The following is a 17,349-nucleotide window of genomic DNA, read 5'->3' as shown; positions in this document are numbered from 1 at the left end:
TGTGACCACATTAACTTAAAATTAATTATTAAAAAAAAGAAAAAAACGCCTTACCCTTTGAATGAAACCATAAAAAACAAAAAGTTCAAGCACACAGTCAATACAAAAAATGTCGAAGGCACAGCTTGTTTCGATAGCTTGTACGAAACACTCGCAGTATCCAACGTTCAGCTTCACAGCTTAAAACGCATTTGACCTAATTTAGCAAGAAAAACATATGCAGGGGTCTGTCCAGGATTTTTCACAGGGTCCGTTTTTGGTGAAAAATCAAATAATTTTGTGAAAAAAGAATTAATTTTGTGAAAAATCAAAAAATTTCGCAAAAAAAAATTTGTTAAAACGAAATTTTAGAATTTAGAGATGGCACAAACTGCATCAATTAAACTTAAAGTTGAGTGTTTTCCTCTTCTATGGCGAGAAAATCATTCTGGATTTTTTTTCTGATATTTGGAAGGGGGGGGGGGGCATCGCTCTTTCAAGTATCAATATTTATCTACCATTCTGCATTATGTTAAATTTTATACTAGATATATTTCTGTACAATATTTAAAATAATTGTAACAAAAATATAAATAAATAAAACAAAATTCAGAATAGGGTTCAGCATTCAACTTTTTGACCCAAGACACTCTTAAAAAGCACAGAATTTCGTTTAAAACTTATAAATCTGAGAGTTCTAACAGAAATAAAGAGACTTTTCATTTATTTGAATCCTAATAAAGCGAAGTTAGATTGAAAAAAGAACAAAATATGATTCTCATATCGGATGTTAAAATATTGCATTTTTCAAAATGTAGACATCTAAAGGAAAAAAAAACGGTAATCAAAAGAGTTTATTTAAAGTTAATCATCCTTGTTAGCATCGAAAAATCAAAATCCATATAATTTTCTCCCAAAATAACAATTAAACATCGCACCGCACCGTAAAAACGCAAATATTGACAAGCCGACAAAATGATGAGAATATTTTCTAATCAAGTCATTATAAAGGTTCAACGCCAGACGCTAAGTGGTGATAGTTTTGAAGTTGGTAACCCTATCTGAAGCGATCATATTTTTTCCTCACCCTTTACTATCCCTTTGCAGTTCTAAGCTCATTTCGCAGATATATATTATTATTGTTTATTAAATCATGAGCGGGGAAAAGTGCTTACCAATGCCTTTTCAGAAAAATTTACAACAACACCGCTGCTAATTAGCTGTGATAAAACAAACAACCATTATATTTATTTGGCAGTAGCAATTATTTATCGCTTGCAGGAGCATCGCAAGAGTGCCGATTTTTTCTTTCTTTTTTTTTTTCAAAATTAGCCGATTTTGTATAAGCTGATCCCTCTCATTTGACTTAAAAAAAGGTTCCAAAAATTATCGGTTTATACACAGAAATATGCATTATTTTGCTTTCAAATTTGCTCTTTCAATAAACAATTTGTGACAGATCCGATCTTGTTTATCAGAATTTTGTGAAGGGTCCGTTTTGTTTGATCGGGATTTTGTGAAAGGTCCGTTTTGTTTGATCGGGATTTTGTAAAAGGTCCGTTTTGGTTGATCGGATTTTTGTGAAGGGTCCGTTAACGGACCCAAATATCCTCTGGCCAGACCCCTGATATGGTTTGGGAAATTCGGTTCGTGATGGAATTTGTTATTGGAATACACCATTAGGGTCTTCAGTGGGCAAGAAGACATACTACCTAGCTAAATTCGGTGAGAGGAACTCTCAAACTTTTCAGCGCAATTTATATTTAGAAATTTCAGTAGCTTTCGAAACAACTAAAGAATCTAGCGTTGATCTACTGACGAGACAGTTTGGGTTCGATCCTACCGTGCAGCGTGTCTCCCCCTTAACAATTTGTTGAACTTTTAATGAGTATTAAACACGTAAATATTACGAGCAGGACCGGCTCTAGTAGTTTCTCCGCCCTAGGCGATGTTGACAAGTGCCGCTCCCTGGTCTCAATAAAAATTATTATATATATATATATATATATATATATATATATATATATCATTGAGTATACTCTCACGTATTGCAGCAATTTGAATTGCAAAGAAAAAAAAAACTAAGAAACAAATTTGAGTTTTTCTTTTTTGTCTCAAATTTTGCCATCATGAAATTTTGCCACCCCTAAAATCTGCAGCCCTAAGCGGGGGCACTGTTCGCCTACCACAGAAGCCGATTACAAGTAAAAATACTATTGTTACAGTTTTTCAAGGAGAATTCCATATTAATATAAAATTTTTAAGAAAAAAAAGCCCGAGGTTTGAACCATTTGACTCCGACACAGAAGATCCTAGGTTCTAATCCCGGCGTAACATTCGCTGTGTTGAGAAACGAGGAGGGGTGCGATGAGCTGTCTAACATGAGTGAAGTTCTTCAGGAAGCCAAAGGTTTCCTCAAAAGTGATTCACCGAAATGATGACGCACTAAACTCTGTGTGTGACGTTGCACGTTGAGGCACTTGAGCCCTCTTCTAACACAATACGAACAAACAATATTCTGAGACAAATGATAAAAAATTGATGGTATTAGTAATAATTTTACCAATCACATTATTAATATGATAAATGCAACAGCAGCATTGAACATGCGTTATTTTACAGATCTTTTATTTTCGAGGTAGATCGTGCAAGCAGTTAGTATTAAAATATATCACAAGTTTCGTTTCTCTGTTGTTGTACAAATTTAATAGAAACAAAGTTATATATTTAACGTAAAGTAAGACATCAGAAACATTCAAGTTTTATTTGACCAAATCTAAGCTAGCATTTGCATGAATAAATAGAAAATATAACTTTCTGATAGTTGTGATATTTAAGCATCATACACATAAAACCACATGCTAAATTACGCCGATTTATTCTTTTAAGAAGGTTTTACTAAGCTCAGTAGAATAAAGTTTTATGGAAAGGCAGCAGTTTTAAATTTTAAATTCATCCTTAACAATATGCACGAAGATTTAATGTGTCAAGGCTTTAGAACCTCTTTGATGATCTTTTTAAAAAATCGTTAAAATCTTAGGACTTCCACAAGCCACACTAATTTCTAAGTCTATTCATGAAGATCACGCTACTTCGCTCAAGTTATTCAAGCGAGTTGAAAGTTCTTAAATATTCTAACTCAAACAACTTTTGAAACTGTTTCCGTCTTTCAGTAACAACTACCTTCATTTGACAGAAGAGGACACATTAAAAACCGAAGATACCTTTTCTTTCATCAGCAGCAAGATCATAATATTTTCCAATCACTGTGCCAAAACAGTTTATGTGCAACAGAGTAACGAAGGGATTATTAAAGCTGAGAATTTTAATTATATGAAGATTAAAATAATTATGGACGTCATTAATTTCCGAATTTTGCTTCCAGGGACTTTTAATGCGTCTCCCACGCAGTGGATATTCACTTTAAAATTCCATCCTGTCGTTATTGCTGTGACATTTGTAATGTTTCGGAGAAAAAGCAATTTTCAAATTTCAACATAGTGAGAAATCGAAAAGATTTAAAGAAATGCTTTTTAAAAATTATGTACTAAAGGTAAAATATTTTTTATACACATTTGGGCAAGAAAGAAGAGAAAAAAAACTCAACGTATTAGTTGCAGTTCTCCAATGCCTTGTATTAACTAAGGAATTAAAATATGCATCGCTTTATTGTTTTCAGTTCTTTAAAACTTATATTAAACTACTTTATAAAGAATCATATAATTTAGATTTTCTCAGTAAAGTAGAGTTTAATGAGTCGTTGTGAGCAAGTTTCGCCATGAAAAGCAACTTGATTTCTTTCTGTAGCAATGTTAAACTGTATCCGTACTAAAGCACGCCAAGATGAGCATGACGTCACCCTTTTGACATGGACTAGGTGCCGCAGGTATGACCTGGATTCTCAGGTTAAGCAGCTCTCAATGTGAACGCCGCTTTACAATAGTTATATAAAGTACTTACCAATACAAATTGTTTCAAAGCTTTTTTTTTAGTTGTCTTTTGTTAGCTATTTTTTTAATCGTAGATTTCGCAACTAAATTCTTCAGCTATCCTTTTATTTTTGTCTATCTATATGTTTATCTCAACTCAACCATACACTTTCCCTTTATGCGTCTGACATCCGAGTAGCAAAATTTGCGTAACTACTTCATATTAAAAATCAACTGAAGCACCTCTTATACGTTTCTCTTTTGTACGTTTTTATCAATTATACGTTTTTAAAATTGGTCCCTGCAGAATCTAATACACATTAACGCATATCTATTATACGTTTTTTCATTTATACTTTTTTTAGATACAGTCCCTTCAAAAACGTATAAACGGTGCTTCACTTTATTTGCAATCTCTTTATACTTTTAATCGCCCACTATGCGATCATAAGGGTTCCCTACCATAACATTTTTGAAATGGCAAATATTTTTGAAAAAGTTACACGACAACTGCGCTTAAGATATATCATTCAAAAGATGATCTCAAATTCACAGTCGCTAGAAATTTAATCTTATCCGTAATTCATCTATAAGTATTTTTATTAGGGTGATAATTCATTTCATACAGTTATGACAAAACTGCTTCAGATATATTACTCAAAACAGACGAGATCTCAAATTCACAGTTGCTAGAAATTTAATCCAAATTTTAATTGATGTAAAAGTACCCTAATAAAGATAATAATTCATTTCATTTATTCGCTTAAAGTATGTTATGTAGAATAGCCAATCCTTTTACATGGTCGCTACAAAACGAAGCCAGTAATATTCGAACCCAATTCCATTTTCATAGTTGAGTAAATCGAGATTATGTTACGTGTTTCAGAATAATGATTCCAATTTGAAATTTGAAAGATTCTTATTATAAATTTAAAAAAAACTCCGAATTATATACATATATTATATAAATAATTTCCGAAACTTTTCCATGTCTTCGCTATTTTTTTTAATCGAATTTTTGATTTGATTCCTAAGTTTTTCTTCATTCCTCAGAAATATTTTCTCTTGGGATATCAATGACATTTTCATTTAAGAGCTCCAAAAACATTTTATTTTGCTATTATGCGAAAATTTAAATATGTTTCAATGAGCTTCAGTTACATTCCGACATTTACAGATTCCGTTCTGAGATGAAATTAAATCATCTACTGAATATGGAAAAGATTTAGGAAGTTAGAGGCCTGTTTCTTTCTTTCCCCCCTTATCTCACTTTTGTCAGTCTTTCTGAATAGCTTTAACATTTTCCTGACTTTTAGTACCCGCTTTCCAATTCTTTGGCTTCTTTTAGATCTTTTTTTCTTTCTTACAAAGTCTTAAGGATTACTAAAATCTGGAGCCAGACAAACACATTTAAAAGCAAATACGAAATCAGAATCCTTTAAAATCACTGAAACGCCAAGAAACATTCATAAGATAATCAAATTGTTTTGTACACGTCTAACATTTTGACACTTGACGGATAAAAAAAAACCTCTTAGAAAAAATTTATTAATGACGTAAAGCGGCAGTTTCAGCTTATTTATTATACGTTACCCATACAGAACAAATAATGTAATAAAAGTAATTTATCGTCACATTATTTGTTATGTACATAATGAATCAGTCTTCGATTAAGCGTTACTAGTAGGAATAAAAGCATGAATAAACGAGTAAAATCAAAGAAATTTATTCGTAACTGTGCACAACTGTTTTTTTTTCCTTAATGGCAAATTTCTATTGCCTGAAATATGAAAACTTTTTAAAAATAGAATTTGCTTTGGTTTTTTCCCCCCTTCAAAAACAATTTCAAATATCGACACTTTGTTTTATAATTGCGTTGCGTTATGCAACTGAAAGAAATTCTTACAAGAATAACGTGTAAGCTAGACCTAAAATGATGAATTTCGGATGCCTATATAGTCTCTTTTCACGAAATCTCCAGTACTTGGAAATACGGAGACACGAATTCTCGAATTTAGACTTGATGAATAGATAAACGGAGGAAATAAACGCATTTAAATCTAATTTATAGATCAAAGGAAATCCGTACAGAGAGTAAAGGTCGCAGTCCTTTCACTATTACCAAAACTTCAAAGCGAATAATTTTGTATTTATTACCAAACCTACATTTCAAATACTTCACTCGCATTGAATACAATTTTGTGCTCCTTAGAAGGCAAATATTTTTTTATTTAAAGAAAGTCTTTGCAAAGCTCATGGATTTTAGCACCTCGTAAAACACGATTTGTGGATATTAGCATTATAAGGTTTGTTACTTAAAACAATTTTAGCAACCACTCTCCCTGTAAAATTAGTAAAAAATCACAACCAACTTGCACAATAACTATCGCCTTTTGCTTCTTCTAAAAAAAATGACAATAATGTTTATGCAGCGTGTTCCCGCCTAACCTGCAAAAAAGACCTCTATTTTAGCAACCGTTAGTCCTAGATGCATACTTCATATTGCAAAAACGTTCAAAACAAGATGCAGAGATAAGATATGAAAAGTTTAAAGAGAAAAAAAGGGTGAAAAAATACGAAATTAACTTTTGATACGACTCCTAGGTCCATACAATTATGTTAAGGGAAATAATTTCCGATGAAAAATAATGCTAAAAAAATTGACAATAGTACGATCAATATCCAACGAGATATGAAACGCAGCATTTGGTGACATATCACTTTACAGTCGCGCTCATTTACATATTTTGGGGGCGAAATACAACAGTTGACATTTGGGCAAAGTCATGTATGAGTACAGAGTGTTTTTTTTTTTTTTTTTTTTTTTTTTTTCAACTAGTACACGAGTGTTTTTAAGTGTCATAGCATAACATTTGGATGAATTTCTCAATCGCAATAGTTTTTCTTTTTTTTTTCTTTTTTTTTTTTTTTTTTGCTTCCACAACATGACATTCTTCTGAAAGGGCGATTTGTTTCAATCTCATCGCTTACACGGCCCCTACTCAGAATTTTAATCTCGAATATCTCCTTGAGTTTTGGTCGTAAATGATAGAATCTTTTTGCTTTTGTACTATTTTTCAACAGAGATTATATCCTAATTATAGTTGAAGGACCTCGGGGTTGCATAAAATATTAAGATTAATTATTTTTAATTTTTTTTTCCGCTTCAAACTTATATCATACTATCCGCATATCTATAGCTGCATATACTTTCTATATGCATCTTATTTTGACCATTTTTGTAATTGGAAGTATGTATCTAGGACTAACGGTTGCGAAAATAGAGGTCTTGCAGGTTAAGCGAGGACAAGTTGGGGAAGAAGGGGGGGGGGGGGGAATCAAATTAAAAAAAAAATATGCATTCTTTTGTTTAGTTTGTGAAAGCTTATCATGAAATTGGGCGTCAACAGATTAACATGGTAAAACGTAACGTAATATAAATATGAACTATAAGTTGAAAGATGGCTCATTTTAAGATCTTGATTTTTGTTGAAGGATATAACATCTGTGAACGAAAAAATGGCATTTCAACGGGCTCCATCTTAATAGTAAAAATTAAATAAAAAGGACCTACATAATCGCCATTAAAAGATATGCTCCCGCAAGGTGTGACTCAAAATGGCGAGAACATTACCTTTTGTTACCAATGACTGAAGCACTATAAAGGCTAACGCCAAAAAAGAAAGAAATTTGACGTGAAAGAGATTGAAAGGCTTATGTAATCCTATTAAAGGCTCTGATGGATGTATTTTTCGCTAAAACATGGACTTCCAAGAATGCCACAGCTTCGTTGAAAGAACTCTAGCCTGGAAGCCGATAATATAACAGAAGGGTGCGTTCTTAATTTAATATTCCATAAAGAGGAATAAAATTTTTAAAGTGCTTTTAACAAAACGAAAACTGTCAGCTGGGTTTATTCAGTTACCTTAAGAGACTAAGCAATCCCTTCATTGGAAAGGATAACTCAAACAAGAAGTGAAATTTTGAAGAGGAAGAAAATTTTCATCGAAATTCACTTACACAAACTAATGAGATCAGGTAGGAATATATACCTCAAAGATTACAACAATATTTCAAAATCCTATTTCAAGGTAGTGTCCAAGCTATGGATGGTTCAAACTATAAGTATACTTGGTATACGTGGTAAACAATCAACTAAAGACACTCTTAAGATCCAAACTGTGACCAAAAGAAGACAGTTGTGTTACAAGTGATATTAATGCGTAAGTTTGATTTGAATCGACGCATTATAATTAATGGCAGAGTTGATATTTTAACAACGCAACTCATTTGGCAATCGTCTGACAAATATGAACATTAAGTTTCTTGTCACATATTTATAATTGGTCCTAATAAAAGCAAATGTTTCTTACAAATGAGCAGTACTTATAAGTCGTCCGCAATTGATGTCACGCTTTTAGAGGGAGGGGGGGGGGGGGTTCCCGAAATTGTGTGAGTTTGGAAAAAGGGAGAGGAAACAAAAAATGCGACTTTAAGCATGTTTTTATAGCGTGATATGTGACGAGGGGAGGGGTGAGGTGAAGTGTGACACTTTGTTACAAAGCGGGAGGGGTTCAAATATGACGAAAAAAAAAAGTGACATCATTTACGGACAGCCCCTTAATTATATAATACTGAAAATTGAATTTAACTTCTGTCGCACACTAGATGCCGTTCTCGATGACAAACTTCTATTTACTACCTACAAAGTCAGAACTTCGTATGTCCTGTTAGCTTCAGCAAAAGAAAAGCTAATTTATATTTTAAATTAATAATTAAAGCAGGTACTTTTATATTTTTAAGTAATTATGGTACATTAAATTCATTCTATATATTTTTCCGTTTGATTGAAATAGCTCCGAATACGTTTTCAAAACACATTCAAAAATAAAGTCATTACATTCAAAATATTTTAGTTGCATAGAATCTCGGAGCTATTCAAATGAATTAGTATATTGAATCTGCGAAAATAAAATCAGAAAATGGCATATTTTTACTTGCTATGGAAGAAGTAAGTTCGATAGAAATGTTTACACACATCTTTTGATCACTAGAAATTTTTAGAAAACCTTAAAAACTGTTTTTCAAAGGGAAGAATTGGAAAGATTCATGGAAGACGTTTTAGATTTTAAATTTTGAAAGAAATATCTTTTTCTTAAAACTACAGTGAAGTTCTCTTTTCATCGATTAAAAAGAAAGGAGTTAGAAGTCCGAAAAAAAAATGCTTTTGTAGCAGAAAATCTCATTCCTCATATTTTATTCATCTAATGAATAATCAGCGCCTTTTTTTTTTTAATGATGTGGTTGTATTTGAATGCTTTTAACGCAAGTTGATCCATTTACTGATAAAACAACTTTTTTCCCCGTCCCTGACATAAATAATTTTTTGAGAGTTATTCCTGAAAAGACTTAGTGAACTTCCACAAAAACTACCTGAAATTTTTATAATATTAAGTTGCATTCGGAAATGAGTCAATTAAAATCTGATTCAGGAGTGGTGCCAGTTTTAAGTCGATTAAAAATCTGGCAAGTTTCCGGTGAATATGCAAGCAAAAATCCCAGGAGTTTTCAAAGACTTAGTAAGAGGAATTCTCTAGCAAGTAGGCTGAGACTAAGCAAGTAAGAATCTGCGGAAAGTTTCCTGGGGCTTTTCAAATGCAATTATTTGCAAGTTTTAATAACTTGTGTGGGTTGATGCACAATCAATGTCTGCTCAAATTGTTACTTGACGAACGCTTTATTACGAAAGAAAGGGAATTAAATTCTCGATAGATTTACATAGATCTGCTTGCGCAATGCAAATGCCAAAAATACATCGACACCCGGGTAGTTTCTTATTCACGATAAAAAAAAAAAAGAGACAGTAGCTGGTTTTTTCACTCAGTCACTCTTATTGCGGAAAATCTGGCGTTATTCAGGAAAAATTATGAATTACCAGATTTGTTGCTAATGACAAGATTCCATTAACCGACCTTCGGCTCACATAAAAATGGTATGATTATTGACGAGGCTGCTGAATGAAGACTACATCTATTAATGCAATGATATAACTAGTAGCACATGAAAAAAAAAAAAAGAAAACCACCCTAGAGCAGTTTACCCATACATCATAAAAAAACAAATTTAAAAAAAAAAGAGATTGAAACTGGTTATTTCACTCTGACAGCCTTCTTCCGGAAAATCGACACAAATGGGAAGTTATTCACGAAAAATCGAGAATTACCACATTTGATGCTAATGGAAAGATTGCATGGAATAGACTTTATGATCGCACATAATAGTAAGACTATGACCGTGGATGCTTTTCTAGGGAATTTAAAATCGATACTATTAAACCTGTACGCGTCTGTGTGTGTCTGTACGTGTATCTCTAACCCTATCTCCTCCGAACTTGCAATGCCAACCAGGTCACTGTTAGTACCATTGGATACAAGATATCCAGGGAAAGCGATTCCGCTCTGTCTTACCCCATTAAACCTTAAGGGGCCGGACATCCAGTCCTAAGGATATCCAAAGATGTCCTGACACACTGAAAAGAATTAAAATCATCAATTGTCAGCTGTAGGTGGCGATCGGGGCTTGGAGCACGAAGCGATTAGGGGCCAAGCCCCCTAGTAAGTCAATTAACGAGTGGATATAACTATTACTATAACTAGCTTTAACCATTGCTAAAATTATTTCATAAACAATTAAACTAACAAAATGCAATGATTAAGAATATTTTTGCGGTAACAAGAGTTTTTAGAACTGCAGGAATTAAGTTAGAATACCAGAAAAAAAAAATAAACATTTTAATGTGTTACTACTTTTCAAAAACTGATACACAAACGAAGAAAAAAAAATCATCATAAAATATTGAAATAAAGGGATTGGATTCAAACTTCCAAACAAAAATCTTTTATACATCCAGGACTCAAAACTAAGATGAAGGAATAATATGAATTTAATTTGATGATTGCACGTCACATGTCTGAATTTCTAAGATTAATTCGAAATTTATTTATGAAGGATTTACGGAAACATATTTTCGGAGAAAATCTCATACATTTAGCTTATTTATTTCGTCCTATTTCCCGATAAAAACGTTCCCAATACTGCAAAGAGCAAAACACTAAGATGTTACTGATTAAGACCGGTTATCTATTTGATACAATTAAATTTGATGAATTTTCTTCGCATTTTTTGCCATTTCCTCAGACTCAAATGTTCATTATAAAATATATGAGATGACAAAAAGATATATGAGATGACTAACTCAGTATCCTTGATTTTTTTTTTATTTTCTAAGTAAGCTCGTTAGCTCTCTCTCTCTTTCTTCCTTTATATATACTAGGGGGCTCTACCCCCTGCTCGTTTTGCACGTCAACTCCCGTTCGCTACCTGCGTTGGTTCAGCGCCGCTTGCGGCGGGTGACAATTTATAATTTTAATGTTTTTCATTGTGTTAGGACATCCTCAGGAGTGGATGTCCGGCCCCTTAAAGTTTAGCGTGGAATCGCTTTTCCTGGATGTCCTGTATCCAAAGGTATCAGTATTGACCTGGTAGACATATATATATATATATATATATATATATATATATATATATATATATATATATATTAGTGATGGGCATAATCGAGTACTCATAATCGAATCACTCGATTATTCAAAATCATTCGAGAACTCGATTATCATGAGTTCTCGATTATCGTATCTCGAGTTCTCGATTATCACTTTTCGAGTTCTCGAGCGATGAACTTCTCGAGTTCTCGATTATCACTTTCCGAGTTCTCGAGCGATGGACTGCTCGAGTTCTCGATTATCACTTTCCGAGTACTCGAGCGATCAACTGCTCGAGTTCTCGTTTGTCCTTTCCGAGTGATCGAGCGATCAACTGCTCGAGTTCTCGCTTTGAACTTCTCGAGATGTTGAGTTCTCGAGATGTTAAGCTCTCGAGATATTGAGTTCTCGAGATCTCAATCACTCGAGCAGTGTAATTTTTGATCGATTTGAGAATCGGATGAACCTCTCAATATAGTTGACTTCTGACAGGGGTGCCCACCTTGGAAGGTGGGGATCGTGGCGCAGACTGCGCCATTGACATTTTTAGGGAGAAGGGGTGTTTTAAGGGGTATTTTTCTTATTTTTCGGGGGGCTCTGTGATATTGAGGGGGTGCGCCCTTGACGTCAGGGGGCACCCCTGCTTCTGAAGTGATTCAATTGCAGGGGTGGATCCGTCATTTAGGGGGTAAGAGGGCTGGCTTTGAAAAGTTAATGATTTTATTTATGAATGGTCATGGTTTTTGTTGCCTTCCGAAAAGATATGCATTGAGACTCTTTAACCCTTCCCCCAGAAAAATTTGGAGTGACGGGTTGAGCTGAGGTGCCCACAGGGGAGGTGGGTCATAGCGCAGACTGCGCCATTGAAATTCTCAATGGACGTTAATCTTTTTTAGGGAATGTCCTTTTTGAGGGGGGGGGGAGTGTTTTGAGGGATATTTTTCGCTTTTTTTTGGCGGTGGGGTGGTCTATGCGATATTGAGGGGGGTGCCCTTGTTCTCAGGGCGGGTGGGCACCTCTGCTTCTGAAGAGTTTCAGTTGCAGGAGCGGATCCGTCATTTAGGGGGGTCAGAGGGCTAGCTTTGAAAAGTTAATGATGTTTCATTCGAATAGTGTTATAATTGAATGTATGCTGTCGAACGCTTGATTATCAAATGATTATTTGGGATGCTTTGGTAGTCTAATGATATGTTTGGTGGAAGTGGGCGCGCTAATAAGGTTCCAACTTGAGTGGCATTAAAATTAAAATTATATTTCAGGTAAAAAGGTGGAATACTTAAGTTGAAAACCTGAGGAAAGTCTTTCCCCTTACGTCCACCTTCGACTATACCATTAGGTAATGATACAAGTGTAACAGGCAACAACAAACGTTTTAGAGCCCAACTATACAGATTACTGCAGACACGTGTTTCGGGGTTTCAAGGAACCCTTTTTTCAACGCAAAATAGTGAGATTGTGGATGTAAGGACATTACTGGATGTCTTTAGGGACCATTCATTAATTACGTAAGGGTCCCGAGAGGGAGGAGAGCATCAAACCCATTCTCACGCAATATTTTCCAAGTTAATGTTTTACATTTGAAATTGTGCAGTCAAGTGGTTTGACGGGAATTATATATTTTATTTGCGTTTGGAAAATAAAAAACTTATTAGGATGAGCTGTTTTTTATTTGTTTTACGAAGAATGAATCGTGTAAAACATGATAAAAGAATCGCACTATGCATAGCATGTTTTATTTTTAATAATTATCGCATCATGCACAAAAAAAAAAAAAAAAAAATGTCGAAAAAACATTGTCTAGATTCCAATTTTTTCGTAAATATTTCATTACACAAAAAGGATTAATTTAATAATAGCGAATTTAATTTCGATTCCCAGTGATGTTAGATTCGTTATTTTATTGTTCTGAAAAACGGAATGGAATCAATCTTACCTAAGAATAGGGGGAGCGGTTTGAAAAATCTTACATACTTTTACATGGTGGGAGGGGGGGTCAAAAAAATGCCAAAATCATCCTTACGTAACTAATGAATGGCTCCTTGCACGCAAAAGCTTACTATTTTGTTCAAAAAAGGGTACCTTAAAAACTCCAAAGCACGTTTCAGCAGTACTCTGTATATTTGGGATACAAAACGTTTGTTATTTCATGTTACTTCTCGGCACTAAGGTATTTACTTATTCCTTAATAAAACAAGTGGTTTACTTCTTGTGTAATTCCTTCCTATGGGTGCAAATAAGAGGGGAAGGGGGGGGGGGGAGTTTTGACGCAAACTGCGGGATTGTAATTTTTAGGGGATTTTGTCTCATTTGGGGGTATTGCTCTTGGGGAAGAGCTTCATAGGTGGTGCGCCTTCGCTCTTGGAATGGATAGATTTGGAATGATTTTAAAATACAATGAATGCTTTTCGCTTGCTTTATTCGAATGGGGTTATAGTTGAATGTTTGACATCGAATTTTCGATAATTGAGAGATTCATTAATAATCAAACGATATTTTTCGAACGAAAATTATTTATTATCATATGAGCGGATTTATGGAGGGGTATGTGTTGTGTGAGTGGCGGATACAACGGGAAAATCATGGGGGTCATGTCCCCCCACCCTAAACCGTCGACAACAGTATCCGTACACATTGTGTTCAAACACTTCATGCATAAAATGTCAACGATGACAGTATCTTTTCATCTCATTAATTATTTTTCAAAGTAAATATTTGAACTATTACTTCGTTTCATTGCTCATGAAATTAATTCGCAACGTTTATTCCCAATCAGGTGCCTTATTCCTGACCGATTTGGTGCTTTTTATTGACTCCCAAACAGATTCAGACATTTTTCGTAGCAAAAACGGGAATTTCGTTCATGGGCGTGGGGGCTTTCTTCAACATGAGCCCCCTCTCCCCCCAAAAAATGGTTTTCTGTATCCGGCCCTTTAGTGATCCGGTAGTGAAATCTTGAAACAAAGGGTAGAGAAACGCTTTCCATACTGTTTTGAACTTGACAATTATTAAGATCAAATATGTACAATTTTTATTAAAAAGTGAGGGATAACGATAATATGGGCGGGTCTTTGGGCGACACTAGCAGGTTTAAACTTGAGAATTGTTAAACTTAAAAATATATTGAACCAGTAAGTAACCAGTAGTGTAATTGAAAATTTAAGGTGGTCTTAGGTCTTTTTCGGATTATTGTTTCTTAGGGGGAGTGGGGAGGGAGAAATTTTCATAAGATGCGTGCCATTACTCACAGGGACGGACGGACACCCCTATCATTCTCTAAAGTTTCAGAATCAAATAATAGCTTCTCAAGTGCTTTTTTTTCGAATGGGGTTACTCAGAGAGCACACTTTGTTGAGATAAAGGTTTTAAAACGATTGTTAACGCTGTGACAGTCATGTTAAAACGTTTGTGAAACGTTTAAACGCAATATGTTTAAAATGCAGTGGTGCCCATCCCCTCCCCCCGCCCTGGCGACGACTTTCATCTCTCAAATGCGACGGAGAACCGAACGAGAGCCCCATAAAATAAGACTAAATGCCCTCTTATAAGTTACCCTCTCCTCTTCAAAACTTCAATGGCATGGTCTGCGCCATGAACCCCCCCCCCCTGCCCTCTCAATCGTGGGGGATCCTTGTTTAATATATTGCTTGTTGTCGAATGTTCGGTTATCGAGCGTCTCGGATGATTTGATAACCGGATACGTAATCTGCTTTTTAGAGAAAGTTGGTAATCAATTTAAACCTTTTTGAGGACCAACGCACGGAAAATCAAGCGCAGCTATGAAACTAAGTTCCGAAATGGACCGTCGCGAGCCAAAGCATTTTCAGCAGTTTTGCCTCAACTTTACAATAAATAAATAAATCTCATAAAATCAGCACATCAATTGACTCCAAATTTTTAAGTTGAGTGAATAATATACTAATAAATATTTATGAAAATAAAAGGAATATCACATTGAAAATATAAGGAATATGACTTAAACAGAAGCGAGTAAAACAAGAAAAACATTTAAATTCAACTACGCACGCGAAAATAAATGCTACGCACAAAAGTCATAAATATCTTATGTATGGAATTTGAAAGAAAAAAAAATCTGTATAAAATGTTATTTTTATTTTTAAAAAAATGGGCCAAAGAGTGGAAGCTAATATTAATTCCACACGACCAACTTCACAATTTCTTTTTAATGCACTCAGAAATATTTCAACTTTACTCCCTACACTTTTATACTGTTATTACATATTTCCCAAGTCAGCGAATGAAAAAGAAAAATAACAAAGAGCGAATCAAGAAAGAAAAAAAATAATCATGAACTTCAATGCAATTCAAGCCACACTTATAACTTTCAATGCGCCGGGAATCCCAATCTGATGGAAAACGCAGCCAGAAATATTTTACCCGCCCTCCACATGTATCAGTCAGATAAATATAATTCCACTAATAACAAGAACATAAAAAAAAGCAAAGCAATAAATAAGAATAAATGAGTCCTTTTGCGCAGAGAGAGCAACGATTCCCCTACTTGCTTACAATATTAACTTTGCGTTTGAGTGCCCAAAAACATTTGAAATAACCACGTGATATCTGAGAATCATTAGTTTAAATACATGACCGTTCGAATAAATCACTCAAAATGAATGTAAAAAAAAAAAAAAAAAAAAATGAGAAATCAATCTGTTACAGAAATTGAAATGAAAAGGGGAGGGGGTGATACCATTTCAATCGCTACGGGGCGTCCCCTGAGGGCTACCAACAGTCAAGGGCACATTGCCAGTTTTCTAGCCGCTACCAATAAACCTATAAAAGTTTATACTAGTCCGAGCCGGGTCGCCCAAATGCCGAACTCCTAGTTTCTGACAAGCTAACAGGGAATCTCGTGAAACCAGCATCCCCCAAGGATTGCGACCCCTAAATGAAGACAAAAATCTATCAAATTGACCCCCTAAAACAGTCTTGCGTTTCGAACTTTTCCGGAGGGTAGGGGGGCAAGGGTGTATCTGCTCATTTTATCGGAAAACAAAAAAAACTAGACCCACTGAAACGTAAAAAACTAGATTTTTTCAAGGAATTGGGGGAGGGGGGCAGGCCGTTATTTCGAACTTTACAAGAGAGGAGGAGGGATTAAAGAGTATCCTACGAGTTGCATATTATGCCGAATAAGAGTAAGAATTTCATTTATATGAGTACAATAACTTCTAAAAGCCAGGAGGGTTCGCCCCTTATTATACCCCTAAATGATAGGCTTGATGGCACATTCCTATTTCGAGCACACCCCTGCCAATACAACTCGGGAATTCAACTGTTGCAAAAGTCAAAGGTATCCACCCCCCCCCCCTTCGTAGGGCGATGGTGCACCCTCTCAAATGTTAAGGAGCATCCGTCTAGAAAGAGCTCCCCCCCTTCCAAAATGCGATTTAAAGAACCCTCTCAAAAACCCAGCCCAAAAAATTTTAATGGCACAGGCTGCGCCATGCTCCCACCCCACCCGAAAATGAGATAAAAAACACTGAAGAAACCGGCCAATGGCGCAGGCCGCATCATGCCCTCTCCCCCCTTATAGTGGGGCGCCCCTGTAGCAGTCTACTCAATTCTGGGAAAGCTCAGAAAATGAACTACTTGAGTACTCGATTCAAACGTCTCGAGATCTCGATTTAAAACATCTCGAGATCTCGATTTAAAACATCTCGAGATCTCGATTTAAAACATCTCGAGATCTCGATTTAAAACATCTCGAGAAGTTCATTGCTCGAGTACTCGATTCAAAAGATCTCGAGAAGTCAATCGCTCGAGTACTCGATTCCAAAGATCTCGAGAAGTCAATCGCTCGAGTACTCGATTCCAAAGATCTCGAGAAGTCAATCGCTCGAGTTCTCGAATTCAAAAGATCTCGATTATCAATCACT

The 17,349-nt window shown here is 35.1% G+C and overlaps 1 protein-coding gene across 2 annotated transcripts in view; it reads right to left on the bottom strand.

The window, feature by feature from the left end:
• LOC129231861 (uncharacterized) overlaps positions 1 to 17,349 on the bottom strand; it is a 464,063-nt gene that overhangs the window by 115,239 nt on the left and 331,475 nt on the right. The gene's annotated exons all lie outside the window — the stretch shown is intronic.

Source organism: Uloborus diversus, chromosome 10, assembly GCF_026930045.1.
Source record: "Uloborus diversus isolate 005 chromosome 10, Udiv.v.3.1, whole genome shotgun sequence".
Taxonomy (NCBI): Eukaryota; Metazoa; Arthropoda; class Arachnida; order Araneae; family Uloboridae; genus Uloborus; species Uloborus diversus.
Note: the sequence above shows the minus strand (reverse complement) of the source record. Positions and strands in the feature narration are given on the sequence as shown.